Source organism: Salvelinus fontinalis, chromosome 21, assembly GCF_029448725.1.
Source record: "Salvelinus fontinalis isolate EN_2023a chromosome 21, ASM2944872v1, whole genome shotgun sequence".
In the NCBI taxonomy this organism is placed as follows: Eukaryota; Metazoa; Chordata; class Actinopteri; order Salmoniformes; family Salmonidae; genus Salvelinus; species Salvelinus fontinalis.
Window position 1 is genome coordinate 49,874,708 of NC_074685.1, and position 13,967 is coordinate 49,888,674.

At 43.9% G+C, this 13,967-nt stretch overlaps 17 non-coding genes across 17 annotated transcripts; all 17 read right to left on the minus strand.

The window, feature by feature from the left end:
* Window positions 1-106: 106 nt before the first annotated feature.
* On the minus strand, window positions 107-177 carry trnag-gcc (transfer RNA glycine (anticodon GCC)). Its single transcript has one exon. It is a non-coding gene; the product is annotated as a tRNA-Gly (tRNA).
* Window positions 178-294: 117 nt separating this feature from the next.
* Window positions 295-366, minus strand: trnad-guc (transfer RNA aspartic acid (anticodon GUC)). The gene has a single exon. It is a non-coding gene; the product is annotated as a tRNA-Asp (tRNA).
* Window positions 367-917: 551 nt separating this feature from the next.
* On the minus strand, window positions 918-988 carry trnag-gcc (transfer RNA glycine (anticodon GCC)). The gene has a single exon. It is a non-coding gene; the product is annotated as a tRNA-Gly (tRNA).
* Window positions 989-1,105: 117 nt separating this feature from the next.
* trnad-guc (transfer RNA aspartic acid (anticodon GUC)) lies at window positions 1,106-1,177 on the minus strand. Its single transcript has one exon. It is a non-coding gene; the product is annotated as a tRNA-Asp (tRNA).
* A 551-nt stretch (window positions 1,178-1,728) lies between these two features.
* Window positions 1,729-1,799, minus strand: trnag-gcc (transfer RNA glycine (anticodon GCC)). The gene has a single exon. It is a non-coding gene; the product is annotated as a tRNA-Gly (tRNA).
* Window positions 1,800-1,916: 117 nt separating this feature from the next.
* On the minus strand, window positions 1,917-1,988 carry trnad-guc (transfer RNA aspartic acid (anticodon GUC)). The gene has a single exon. It is a non-coding gene; the product is annotated as a tRNA-Asp (tRNA).
* A 551-nt stretch (window positions 1,989-2,539) lies between these two features.
* On the minus strand, window positions 2,540-2,610 carry trnag-gcc (transfer RNA glycine (anticodon GCC)). The gene has a single exon. It is a non-coding gene; the product is annotated as a tRNA-Gly (tRNA).
* Window positions 2,611-2,727: 117 nt separating this feature from the next.
* On the minus strand, window positions 2,728-2,799 carry trnad-guc (transfer RNA aspartic acid (anticodon GUC)). Its single transcript has one exon. It is a non-coding gene; the product is annotated as a tRNA-Asp (tRNA).
* A 551-nt stretch (window positions 2,800-3,350) lies between these two features.
* On the minus strand, window positions 3,351-3,421 carry trnag-gcc (transfer RNA glycine (anticodon GCC)). The gene has a single exon. It is a non-coding gene; the product is annotated as a tRNA-Gly (tRNA).
* Window positions 3,422-3,538: 117 nt separating this feature from the next.
* On the minus strand, window positions 3,539-3,610 carry trnad-guc (transfer RNA aspartic acid (anticodon GUC)). The gene has a single exon. It is a non-coding gene; the product is annotated as a tRNA-Asp (tRNA).
* Window positions 3,611-4,161: 551 nt separating this feature from the next.
* Window positions 4,162-4,232, minus strand: trnag-gcc (transfer RNA glycine (anticodon GCC)). The gene has a single exon. It is a non-coding gene; the product is annotated as a tRNA-Gly (tRNA).
* A 117-nt stretch (window positions 4,233-4,349) lies between these two features.
* trnad-guc (transfer RNA aspartic acid (anticodon GUC)) lies at window positions 4,350-4,421 on the minus strand. Its single transcript has one exon. It is a non-coding gene; the product is annotated as a tRNA-Asp (tRNA).
* A 551-nt stretch (window positions 4,422-4,972) lies between these two features.
* On the minus strand, window positions 4,973-5,043 carry trnag-gcc (transfer RNA glycine (anticodon GCC)). The gene has a single exon. It is a non-coding gene; the product is annotated as a tRNA-Gly (tRNA).
* Window positions 5,044-7,607: 2,564 nt separating this feature from the next.
* Window positions 7,608-7,678, minus strand: trnag-gcc (transfer RNA glycine (anticodon GCC)). Its single transcript has one exon. It is a non-coding gene; the product is annotated as a tRNA-Gly (tRNA).
* A 117-nt stretch (window positions 7,679-7,795) lies between these two features.
* Window positions 7,796-7,867, minus strand: trnad-guc (transfer RNA aspartic acid (anticodon GUC)). The gene has a single exon. It is a non-coding gene; the product is annotated as a tRNA-Asp (tRNA).
* Window positions 7,868-8,418: 551 nt separating this feature from the next.
* trnag-gcc (transfer RNA glycine (anticodon GCC)) lies at window positions 8,419-8,489 on the minus strand. The gene has a single exon. It is a non-coding gene; the product is annotated as a tRNA-Gly (tRNA).
* A 117-nt stretch (window positions 8,490-8,606) lies between these two features.
* On the minus strand, window positions 8,607-8,678 carry trnad-guc (transfer RNA aspartic acid (anticodon GUC)). The gene has a single exon. It is a non-coding gene; the product is annotated as a tRNA-Asp (tRNA).
* Between the last annotated feature and the right edge of the window lie 5,289 nt (window positions 8,679-13,967).

Here is a 13,967-nt window from a genome sequence, read left to right on the forward strand (position 1 = left end):
ATGAGAATTCTACCAAGAACAGAGTTTTCTGTTAGCCTGGCAATCTAACAGAGATTTCTTTCCCAGGGATTTGGATACTTGTCGAAATTACATGTTCAAAACTTGCTGCATTGGCCGGGAATCGAACCCGGGCCTCCCGCGTGGCAGGCGAGAATTCTACCACTGAACAACCAATGCCTTGCAAAGCAGCGATAACCCCAAAGGCTGGAAATCGTATCATAAAGCTTAAATTCCAAGCATGTTTTCTGCTTTGTGGGCTCAGTGACATTGTACACCCTAACAAAATAGTCCTTCCTCCCCGTCGGGGAATTGAACCCCGGTCTCCCGCGTGACAGGCGGGGATACTCACCACTATACTAACGAGGAGCACATGGGTTGGCCATTTGAAAATAAGTGGAGCATTGGTACTAACCCTAAATGTGGAGTGTTGGGCGTTAACCCTTCTATCAAAAACATCTGTAGAGACTGAATGGTTAGAGCTAGAAACTAGTATGACCCGTCTCTGGAAAGCTGAGACTCGCACGAACACGTACATGTAATCGATTCTGCTCTATACCGCTCACAAGCCAGGCAATAGCGGTTAGAAGGTGAGGCGCTTGTGGGAAATCCCAGGACATTGTTGTCACAAATGCCAAACTCAAGACAGTTGTCACTGACTAGTTGGATATTCGTTTCCCATTTAACAACTTAAACCTTGCACAAAGTAAATCACCTCACACTGGAAATCTACAATGGATTCACCAAAGTCTACTGAGAATGCGTAAATGTCCAAAGTGTAAATGAAAGCAAACTCTGATTTTTCAAGAGTCAGATGAGAATTCTACCAAGAACAGAGTTTTCTGTTAGCCTGGCAATCTAACAGAGATTTCTTTCCCAGGGATTTGGATACTTGTCGAAATTACATGTTCAAAACTTGCTGCATTGGCCGGGAATCGAACCCGGGCCTCCCGCGTGGCAGGCGAGAATTCTACCACTGAACAACCAATGCCTTGCAAAGCAGCGATAACCCCAAAGGCTGGAAATCGTATCATAAAGCTTAAATTCCAAGCATGTTTTCTGCTTTGTGGGCTCAGTGACATTGTACACCCTAACAAAATAGTCCTTCCTCCCCGTCGGGGAATTGAACCCCGGTCTCCCGCGTGACAGGCGGGGATACTCACCACTATACTAACGAGGAGCACATGGGTTGGCCATTTGAAAATAAGTGGAGCATTGGTACTAACCCTAAATGTGGAGTGTTGGGCGTTAACCCTTCTATCAAAAACATCTGTAGAGACTGAATGGTTAGAGCTAGAAACTAGTATGACCCGTCTCTGGAAAGCTGAGACTCGCACGAACACGTACATGTAATCGATTCTGCTCTATACCGCTCACAAGCCAGGCAATAGCGGTTAGAAGGTGAGGCGCTTGTGGGAAATCCCAGGACATTGTTGTCACAAATGCCAAACTCAAGACAGTTGTCACTGACTAGTTGGATATTCGTTTCCCATTTAACAACTTAAACCTTGCACAAAGTAAATCACCTCACACTGGAAATCTACAATGGATTCACCAAAGTCTACTGAGAATGCGTAAATGTCCAAAGTGTAAATGAAAGCAAACTCTGATTTTTCAAGAGTCAGATGAGAATTCTACCAAGAACAGAGTTTTCTGTTAGCCTGGCAATCTAACAGAGATTTCTTTCCCAGGGATTTGGATACTTGTCGAAATTACATGTTCAAAACTTGCTGCATTGGCCGGGAATCGAACCCGGGCCTCCCGCGTGGCAGGCGAGAATTCTACCACTGAACAACCAATGCCTTGCAAAGCAGCGATAACCCCAAAGGCTGGAAATCGTATCATAAAGCTTAAATTCCAAGCATGTTTTCTGCTTTGTGGGCTCAGTGACATTGTACACCCTAACAAAATAGTCCTTCCTCCCCGTCGGGGAATTGAACCCCGGTCTCCCGCGTGACAGGCGGGGATACTCACCACTATACTAACGAGGAGCACATGGGTTGGCCATTTGAAAATAAGTGGAGCATTGGTACTAACCCTAAATGTGGAGTGTTGGGCGTTAACCCTTCTATCAAAAACATCTGTAGAGACTGAATGGTTAGAGCTAGAAACTAGTATGACCCGTCTCTGGAAAGCTGAGACTCGCACGAACACGTACATGTAATCGATTCTGCTCTATACCGCTCACAAGCCAGGCAATAGCGGTTAGAAGGTGAGGCGCTTGTGGGAAATCCCAGGACATTGTTGTCACAAATGCCAAACTCAAGACAGTTGTCACTGACTAGTTGGATATTCGTTTCCCATTTAACAACTTAAACCTTGCACAAAGTAAATCACCTCACACTGGAAATCTACAATGGATTCACCAAAGTCTACTGAGAATGCGTAAATGTCCAAAGTGTAAATGAAAGCAAATTCTGATTTTTCAAGAGTCAGATGAGAATTCTACCAAGAACAGAGTTTTCTGTTAGCCTGGCAATCTAACAGAGATTTCTTTCCCAGGGATTTGGATACTTGTCGAAATTACATGTTCAAAACTTGCTGCATTGGCCGGGAATCGAACCCGGGCCTCCCGCGTGGCAGGCGAGAATTCTACCACTGAACAACCAATGCCTTGCAAAGCAGCGATAACCCCAAAGGCTGGAAATCGTATCATAAAGCTTAAATTCCAAGCATGTTTTCTGCTTTGTGGGCTCAGTGACATTGTACACCCTAACAAAATAGTCCTTCCTCCCCGTCGGGGAATTGAACCCCGGTCTCCCGCGTGACAGGCGGGGATACTCACCACTATACTAACGAGGAGCACATGGGTTGGCCATTTGAAAATAAGTGGAGCATTGGTACTAACCCTAAATGTGGAGTGTTGGGCGTTAACCCTTCTATCAAAAACATCTGTAGAGACTGAATGGTTAGAGCTAGAAACTAGTATGACCCGTCTCTGGAAAGCTGAGACTCGCACGAACACGTACATGTAATCGATTCTGCTCTATACCGCTCACAAGCCAGGCAATAGCGGTTAGAAGGTGAGGCGCTTGTGGGAAATCCCAGGACATTGTTGTCACAAATGCCAAACTCAAGACAGTTGTCACTGACTAGTTGGATATTCGTTTCCCATTTAACAACTTAAACCTTGCACAAAGTAAATCACCTCACACTGGAAATCTACAATGGATTCACCAAAGTCTACTGAGAATGCGTAAATGTCCAAAGTGTAAATGAAAGCAAACTCTGATTTTTCAAGAGTCAGATGAGAATTCTACCAAGAACAGAGTTTTCTGTTAGCCTGGCAATCTAACAGAGATTTCTTTCCCAGGGATTTGGATACTTGTCGAAATTACATGTTCAAAACTTGCTGCATTGGCCGGGAATCGAACCCGGGCCTCCCGCGTGGCAGGCGAGAATTCTACCACTGAACAACCAATGCCTTGCAAAGCAGCGATAACCCCAAAGGCTGGAAATCGTATCATAAAGCTTAAATTCCAAGCATGTTTTCTGCTTTGTGGGCTCAGTGACATTGTACACCCTAACAAAATAGTCCTTCCTCCCCGTCGGGGAATTGAACCCCGGTCTCCCGCGTGACAGGCGGGGATACTCACCACTATACTAACGAGGAGCACATGGGTTGGCCATTTGAAAATAAGTGGAGCATTGGTACTAACCCTAAATGTGGAGTGTTGGGCGTTAACCCTTCTATCAAAAACATCTGTAGAGACTGAATGGTTAGAGCTAGAAACTAGTATGACCCGTCTCTGGAAAGCTGAGACTCGCACGAACACGTACATGTAATCGATTCTGCTCTATACCGCTCACAAGCCAGGCAATAGCGGTTAGAAGGTGAGGCGCTTGTGGGAAATCCCAGGACATTGTTGTCACAAATGCCAAACTCAAGACAGTTGTCACTGACTAGTTGGATATTCGTTTCCCATTTAACAACTTAAACCTTGCACAAAGTAAATCACCTCACACTGGAAATCTACAATGGATTCACCAAAGTCTACTGAGAATGCGTAAATGTCCAAAGTGTAAATGAAAGCAAACTCTGATTTTTCAAGAGTCAGATGAGAATTCTACCAAGAACAGAGTTTTCTGTTAGCCTGGCAATCTAACAGAGATTTCTTTCCCAGGGATTTGGATACTTGTCGAAATTACATGTTCAAAACTTGCTGCATTGGCCGGGAATCGAACCCGGGCCTCCCGCGTGGCAGGCGAGAATTCTACCACTGAACAACCAATGCCTTGCAAAGCAGCGATAACCCCAAAGGCTGGAAATCGTATCATAAAGCTTAAATTCCAAGCATGTTTTCTGCTTTGTGGGCTCAGTGACATTGTACACCCTAACAAAATAGTCCTTCCTCCCCGTCGGGGAATTGAACCCCGGTCTCCCGCGTGACAGGCGGGGATACTCACCACTATACTAACGAGGAGCACATGGGTTGGCCATTTGAAAATAAGTGGAGCATTGGTACTAACCCTAAATGTGGAGTGTTGGGCGTTAACCCTTCTATCAAAAACATCTGTAGAGACTGAATGGTTAGAGCTAGAAACTAGTATGACCCGTCTCTGGAAAGCTGAGACTCGCACGAACACGTACATGTAATCGATTCTGCTCTATACCGCTCACAAGCCAGGCAATAGCGGTTAGAAGGTGAGGCGCTTGTGGGAAATCCCAGGACATTGTTGTCACAAATGCCAAACTCAAGACAGTTGTCACTGACTAGTTGGATATTCGTTTCCCATTTAACAACTTAAACCTTGCACAAAGTAAATCACCTCACACTGGAAATCTACAATGGATTCACCAAAGTCTACTGAGAATGCGTAAATGTCCAAAGTGTAAATGAAAGCAAACTCTGATTTTTCAAGAGTCAGATGAGAATTCTACCAAGAACAGAGTTTTCTGTTAGCCGGGCAATCTAACAGAGATTTCTTTCCCAGGGATTTGGATACTTGTCGAAATTACATGTTCAAAACTTGCTGCATTGGCCGGGAATCGAACCCGGGCCTCCCGCGTGGCAGGCGAGAATTCTACCACTGAACAACCAATGTCTTGCAAAGCAGTGATAACCCCAAAGGCTGGAAATCGTATCATAAAGCTTAAATTCCAAGCATGTTTTCTGCTTTGTGGGCTCAGTGACATTGTACACCCTAACAAAATAGTCCTTCCTCCCCGTCGGGGAATTGAACCCCGGTCTACCGCGTGACAGGCGGGGATACTCACCACTATACTAACAAGGAGCACATGGGATGGCCATTTGAAAATAAGTGGAGCATTGGTACTAACCCTAAATGTGGAGTGTTGGGCGTTAACCCTTCTATCAAAAACATCTGTAGAGACTGAATGGTTAGAGCTAGAAACTAGTATGACCCGTCTCTGGAAAGCTGAGACTCGCACGAACACGTACATGTAATCGATTCTGCTCTATACCGCTCACAAGCCAGGCAATAGCGGTTAGAAGGTGAGGCGCTTGTGGGAAATCCCAGGACATTGTTGTCACAAATGCCAAACTCAAGACAGTTGTCACTGACTAGTTGGATATTCGTTTCCCATTTAACAACTTAACCTGTTGGGGATGGGGGCGCTGTTTAGACTATTTATGCTAATTTGGCTAATTTTTTAAACGGCTTCCCACAAAATCCTTGATCGTACAATATGGATATTATTATTATTATTGGATAGAAAACAGTCTATAGTTTCTATAGGAGTTGAAATTTTGTCTCTAAGTGGAACAGAGCCCATTCTACAGCAATTTCCCTGACATGGAGTCAGATTTGAGAAATGTTGGCCACTTTTCTGAAGTCAGTTAAAAGGGCACTGTCGTTGCTATGACTATACGGACACTTCTTACGTCTTCCCCTGGATGCCTTTACGTGATGACGATTCCAACGGGGTCGATTGCGCGTTCACAGGCCCTACAAATGAAAAAAACCTTTAGCTAGCAAGTCTTTTCTTGCTGCGTAACGCGCGTGGAAGACACCGACCCTCTCCTGTTCCAAGCGTTAGTTTAGCCTGTTATATTTCTCCGGTCATCTTTTCACTCGTTATAGGAGTTACAAACATCATAAAGTAGTTAATTTAAAGCGTTTTATAGCAATTTATATCCGTTTAGTGCGATTTTGGGACATTTATTTTTGTAACGATGTGAAAAGTTGGGCACGCTTTTCAGTTCATCCCGAACGCAGTTGACATTTCCACATGGCAAGAGGACAGCTTTCCACCAAAAGACGATTTCTCCCAAGAAAGGATCCTTTGCCCAAGATACTGATGGAAGAACAGCTCAAGGTAGGACATTTTTATTATGATAAATCGTGTTTCTGTCGAAACATTTTAGTGGCTTAGGACGCCATGTTTTTTGACGTAGCTTCGCTTGGCGCAAACTGTATTGAAAAGTAAGGATAAATTAAAAAATGTAATAACGCAATTGTATTAAGAATTAAATTGTCTATCAATCCCTGTCCACCCTATATTTTTTAGTCACGTTTATGAGTATTTATGTATAAGAGTAGATCACTGTCTAAGTGGCGCAAGGACATTTTCTGACCAGCTGAGCTACATTTCACATTGTCTAACCATGATTTTGGTGGCTAAATATAAACATTTTCGATCAAACTGTATATGCATGTTGTAATGTGATGTTACAGGAGTGTCATCGGAAGAATTCTGAGAAGGTTAGTGAAAAAATTAATATCTTTTGGCGATGTTGACTTTTATCGCTCACTTTGGCTAGAATCAATGCTGGGCTGCTAATTGCTATGTGCTAAGCTAATATAACGATTTATTGTGTTTTCGCTGTAAGACACTTAGAAAATCTGAAATATTGTCTGTATTCACAGGATCTGTGTCTTTCGATTCGTGTATGCTGTGTATTTTTACGAAATGTTTGATGATTAGTAGTTAGGTAAACACGTTGCTCATTGTAATTGTTCTAGTCCATTTGTGATGGTGGGTGCAATTGTAAACTATGCCATCTACCTGAAATATGCACTTTTTTCTAACAAAACCTATCCCATACCATAAATATGTTATCAGACTGTCATCTAATGAGTTTTTTTGTTGGTTAGGGGCTATAAATATCTTAGTTTAGCCGAATTGGTGATGGCTACTGGTGTTGGTGGACAAATAAAAGATGGTGGATTATGCTAATGTGTTTTTAGGTAATAGATGTACATCTTTACATATTGTGTCTTCCCTGTAAAACATTTTAAAAATCGGAAATGTTGACTGGATTCACAAGATCTGTGTCTTTCATTAGCTGTATTGGACTTTAATGTGTGAAAGTTAAATATTTTTAAAAAATATTTTTTTTGAATTTCGCGGCACTGGTTTTTCAGTGGGGGGGGGGGGGGGGGTGTGCCGCTAGCGCCACGCTGATCCTAGACAGGTTAAACCTTGCACAAAGTAAATCACCTCACACTGGAAATCTACAATGGATTCACCAAAGTCTACTGAGAATGCGTAAATGTCCAAAGTGTAAATGAAAGCAAACTCTGATTTTTCAAGAGTCAGATGAGAATTCTACCAAGAACAGAGTTTTCTGTTAGCCGGGCAATCTAACAGAGATTTCTTTCCCAGGGATTTGGATACTTGTCGAAATTACATGTTCAAAACTTGCTGCATTGGCCGGGAATCGAACCCGGGCCTCCCGCGTGGCAGGCGAGAATTCTACCACTGAACAACCAATGTCTTGCAAAGCAGTGATAACCCCAAAGGCTGGAAATCGTATCATAAAGCTTAAATTCCAAGCATGTTTTCTGCTTTGTGGGCTTAGTGACATTGTACACCCTAACAAAATAGTCCTTCCTCCCCGTCGGGGAATTGAACCCCGGTCTACCGCGTGACAGGCGGGGATACTCACCACTATACTAACGAGGAGCACATGGGATGGCCATTTGAAAATAAGTGGAGCATTGGTACTAACCCTAAATGTGGAGTGTTGGGCGTTAACCCTTCTATCAAAAACATCTGTAGAGACTGAATGGTTAGAGCTAGAAACTAGTATGACCCGTCTCTGGAAAGCTGAGACTCGCACGAACACGTACATGTAATCGATTCTGCTCTATACCGCTCACAAGCCAGGCAATAGCGGTTAGAAGGTGAGGCGCTTGTGGGAAATCCCAGGACATTGTTGTCACAAATGCCAAACTCAAGACAGTTGTCACTGACTAGTTGGATATTCGTTTCCCATTTAACAACTTAAACCTTGCACAAAGTAAATCACCTCACACTGGAAATCTACAATGGATTCACCAAAGTCTACTGAGAATGCGTAAATGTCCAAAGTGTAAATGAAAGCAAACTCTGATTTTTCAAGAGTCAGATGAGAATTCTACCAAGAACAGAGTTTTCTGTTAGCCTGGCAATCTAACAGAGATTTCTTTCCCAGGGATTTGGATACTTGTCGAAATTACATGTTCAAAACTTGCTGCATTGGCCGGGAATCGAACCCGGGCCTCCCGCGTGGCAGGCGAGAATTCTACCACTGAACAACCAATGCCTTGCAAAGCAGCGATAACCCCAAAGGCTGGAAATCGTATCATAAAGCTTAAATTCCAAGCATGTTTTCTGCTTTGTGGGCTCAGTGACATTGTACACCCTAACAAAATAGTCCTTCCTCCCCGTCGGGGAATTGAACCCCGGTCTCCCGCGTGACAGGCGGGGATACTCACCACTATACTAACGAGGAGCACATGGGTTGGCCATTTGAAAATAAGTGGAGCATTGGTACTAACCCTAAATGTGGAGTGTTGGGCGTTAACCCTTCTATCAAAAACATCTGTAGAGACTGAATGGTTAGAGCTAGAAACTAGTATGACCCGTCTCTGGAAAGCTGAGACTCGCACGAACACGTACATGTAATCGATTCTGCTCTATACCGCTCACAAGCCAGGCAATAGCGGTTAGAAGGTGAGGCGCTTGTGGGAAATCCCAGGACATTGTTGTCACAAATGCCAAACTCAAGACAGTTGTCACTGACTAGTTGGATATTCGTTTCCCATTTAACAACTTAAAAGTTAATTTGTTGAATTTCATCTTAATGTGTTTGAGACAATCCGTTGTGTTGTGACAAGGTAGGGGTGGTATACAGAAGATAGCCCTATTTGGTAAAATACCAAGACCATATTATTGGAAGAACAGCTAAAATAAGCAGGGACAAAAGATCAGTCAATCTGGAAATTTTCAAGAACTTTAAAAGTTTCTTCAAGTGCAGTCGCAAAAACCATCAAGCGTTATGATGAAACTGGCTCTCATGAGGACCGCCATAGGAAAGGAAGACCCAGAGTTACCTCTACTGCAGAGTATTTTTATTTATTTATTTCATTTCACCTTTATTTAACCAGGTAGGCCAGTTGAAAACAAGTTTTCATTTACAACTGCGACCTGGCCAAGATAAAGCAAAGCAGTGCGACACAAACAACACAGAGTTACACATGGAATAAACAAACATACAGTCAATAACAAAATAGAAAAGTATATATACTGTACAGTGTGTGCAAATGAGGTAAGATATTTTTTTTTTTATTTTTTTTCACCTTTATTTAACCAGGTAGGCTAGTTGAGAACAAGTTCTCATTTGCAACTGCGACCTGGCCAAGATAAAGCATAGCAGTGTGAACAGACAACAACACAGAGTTACACATGGAGTAAACAGTAAACAAGTCAATAACATGGTAGAAAAAAAAAGAGAATCTATATACAATGTGTGCAAAAGGCATGAGGTAGGCAATAAATCGAGTAATTACAATTTAGCAGATTAACACTGGAGTGATAAATCATCAGATGATCATGTGCAAGAAGAGATACTGGTGTGCAAAAGAGCAGAAAAGTAAATAAATAAAAGCAGTATGGGGGGTGAGGTAGGTAAATTGGGTGGGTAGTTTACAGATGGACTACGTACAGCTGCAGCGATCGGTTAGCTGCTCGGATAGCAGATTTTTAAAGTTGTTGAGGGAGATAAAAGTCTCCAACTTCAGAGATTTTTGCAATTCGTTCCAGTCGCAGGCAGCAGAGAACTGGAAGGAAAGGCGTCCAAATGAGGTTTTGGCTTTAGGGATGATCAGTGAGATACACCTGCTGGAGCGCGTGCTACGGGTGGGTGTAGCCATCGTGACCAGTGAACTGAGATAAGGCGGCACTTTACCTAGCATAGCCTTGTAGATGACCTGGAGCCAGTGGGTCTGACGACGAACATGTAGCGAGGGCCAGCCGACTAGGGCATACAGGTCGCAGTGGTGGGTCGTATAAGTTGCTTTAGTAACAAAACGGATGGCACTGTGATAAACTGCATCCAGTTTGCTGAGTAGAGTATTGGAAGCTATTTTGTAGATGACATCGCCGAAGTCGAGGATCGGTAGGATAGTCAGTTTTACTAGGGTAAGTTTGGCGGCGTGAGTGAAGGAGGCTTTGTTGCGGAATAGAAAGCCGAATCTAGATTTGATTTTGGATTGGAGATGTTTGATATGAGTCTGGAAGGAGAGTTTGCAGTCTAGCCAGACACCTAGGTACTTATAGATGTCCACATATTCTAGGTCGGAACCGTCCAGGGTGGTGATGCTAGTCGGGCGTGCGGGTGCAGGCAGCGAACGGTTGAAAAGCATGCATTTGGTTTTACTAGCGTTTAAGAGCAGTTGGAGGCCACGGAAGGAGTGTTGAATGGCATTGAAGCTCGTTTGGAGGTTAGATAGCACAGTGTCCAAGGAAGGGCCGGAAGTATACAGAATGGTGTCGTCTGCATAGAGGTGGATCAGGGAATCGCCCGCAGCAAGAGCAACATCATTGATGTATACAGAGAAAAGAGTCGGCCCGAGAATTGAACCCTGTGGTACCCCCATAGAGACTGCCAGAGGACCGGACAACATGTCCTCCGATTTGACACACTGAACTCTGCCTGCAAAGTAGTTGGTGAACCAGGCAAGGCAGTCATTAGAAAAACCGAGGCTACTGAGTCTGCCGATAAGAATATGGTGATTGACAGAGTCGAAAGCCTTGGCCAGGTCGATGAAGACGGCTGCACAGTAATGTCTTTTATCGATGGCGGTTATGACATCGTTTAGTACCTTGAGCGTGGCTGAGGTGCACCCGTGACCGGCTCGGAAACCGGATTGCACAGCGGAGAAGGTACGGTGGGATTCGAGATGGTCAGTGATCTGTTTGTTGACTTGATAAGGGAGGTAAGGTAATAAATAGGCCATAGCGGCAAATTAATTACCATTTAGCAATTAAACACTGGAGTGATAGATGTGCAGAAGAGGAATGTGCAAGTAGAGATACTGGGGCAAAAAAATAAACAACAGTATGGGGATGAGGTAGATTGGATGGGCTATTTACAGATGGGCTATGTATAGGTGAAGTGATCTGAGACCTGCTCTGACAGCTAGTGTATAAAGTTAGAGAGGGAGATATGAGTCTCCAGCTGCAGGGATTTTTGCAATTTGTTCCAGCAGAGAACTGGAAGGAAAGGCGGCCAAAGGAGGAATTGGCTTTGGGGGTGACCAGTGAAATATACCTGCTGGAGCGCGTGGTACGGGTGGGTGCTGCTATGGTGACCAGTGAGCTGAGATAAGGCGGGGCTTTACCTAGCAAAGACTTAAAGATGACCTGGAGCCAGTGGGTTTGGCGATGAATATGAAGCGAGGGCCAGCCAACAAGAGCATACAGGTCTCAGTGGTGGGTAGTATATGGGGCTTTGGTGACAAAACGGATGGCACTGTGATAGACTGCATCCAATCTGCTGAGTAGAGTGTTAGAGGCTATTTTCTAAATGACATCGGCGAAGTCAAGGATCGGTAGGATAGTCGGTTTTACAAGGGTATGTTTGGCAGCATGAGTGAAGGATGCTTTGTTGCGATATAGGAAGCCAGAAGGTGGTCCATAGCATGCAGCAACGGTGAGAGACTTGTTTCTGGAAAGGTGGATTTTTAAAAGTAGAAGCTCAAATTTTGGGGGCTCAGACATGAATAGTATGACAGAACTCTGCAGGCTATCTCTGCAGTAGATTGCAACCCCAACCCCTTTGGCAGTTCTATCTTGTCGGAAAATGTTATAGTTAGGGATGGAAATTTCAGGGGTTTTGGTGGCCTTCCTAAGACAGGATTCAGACACGGCTAGGAGATCCGGGATTGCAGAGTGAGCTAAAGCAGTGAATTAAACAAATGTTAACATGCATGAAAGCAAGGCTTTACGGTTACAGAAGTCAACAAATGAAAGCGTCTGGGGAATGGGAGTGGAGCTAGGCACTGCAGGGCCTGGATTAACCTCTACATCACCAAAGGAACAGAGTAGGAGTATGATAAGGGTACAGCTAAAGGCTAAAGGCTATAAGAACTGGTCGTCTAGTACGTTCGGAACAGAGTGTCAAGGTCGTCGTAAGGAGGAGACCAAGGCGCAGCGTGATAAGAGTACATAACTCTTTTAATGAACAAAGAATACTTAACACACTTACAAAACAACAAAACATGAAGCAATATGTCTTGTGCAAAACAGGCAATTAAACATAGAATAACAACCCACAAAATCAAAATGGAAAATGGCAACCTAAATAGGATCCCCAATCAGAGACAACGATAAACAGCTGCCTCTGATTGGGAACCAATTCAGGCCACCAGAGACCTACATATACCTAGGCTACAAAAACCCCATAGATATTCAAAAACCCTAGACAGGACAAAACACCTAGACAATACAAAAACTAAACCAACCACCCTTGTCACACCCCGACCTAACCAAAATAATAAAGAAAACAAAGGTCAGGGTGTGACACAGAGTGTAAAAGGAGAAGGTTTCTGGGCACGGAAGAATAGATTCAAGGCATAATGTACAGACAAGGGTATGGTAGGATGTGAATACAGTGGAAGTATTCCTAGGCATTGAGTGACGATGAGAGAGGTATTGTCTCTAGAGACACCATTTAATTAAACCAGGTGATGTCACCGTATGTGTGGGACGTGGAACAAAAGGGTTAGCTAAGGCATATTGAGCAGGGCTGGAGGCTCTACAGTGAAATAAGACAATAATCACTAACCAAAACAGCAATGGACAAGGCATATTGACATTAGGGAGAGGCATGTATAGCCGAGTGATCATGGGGTCTAGTGAGTAGCTAGGCGGGCTGGAGACACGGCGATTCAGACAGCTAGCGGGCCGGGGTTGGCAGGCTAGCAGATGGGCATTCAGGGGACGTCGTGACGGAAGAGTCAGTTGTAGCCCCCTCGGGCGGTTACGTCAGCAGACCAGTGGTGAAGGATCAGTGGGGCTCCGTATCGGCAGTAAAAGGGGTCCAGGCCAATTGGCAAAATAGGTATTGTAGCCCAAGGAGTGGCTGATGGACCTCTTCAGCTAGCTGGGAGATGGGCCTAGCATAGGCTAGCTCCAGGCTAAATGGTGCTTGCTTTAGGACAGAGATGTTAGCCAGGAGTAGCCACTCAGATAGCAGCTAGCTAGCTGCGATGATCCAGGTGAAAAGGTTCAGAGCTTACAGTGGGGAAAAAGAGTCCAGTATGCTCTAGATAAAATTGCGCTGTGCAGATTGGCAGTAGTTGTCCGGGCTAAAGGTTAGCTGATGACCGCTAGCAGTGGCTAGCTGACTGCTATCTTGTTCCGGTTCTAAAGTAAAGAAAATAGCAGATCCATACCACATTGGGTGAGGCGGGTTGCAGGAGAGAATGTTGGAGTTGAGGAATAAAAAATATTTTTTAAATATATACGAAATACAGTGGGGAGAACAAGTATTTGACACACTGCCAATTTTGCAGGTTTTCCTACTTACATAGCATTTAGAGGTCTGTAATTTTTTATCATAGGTACACTTCAACTGTGAGAGACGGAATCTAAAACAAAAATCCAGAAAATCACATTGTATGATTTTTAAGTAATTAATTTGCATTTTATTGCATGACATAAGTATTTGATCACCTACCAACCAGTAAGAATTCCAGCTCTCACAGACCTGTTAGTTTTTCTTTAAGAATCCCTCCTG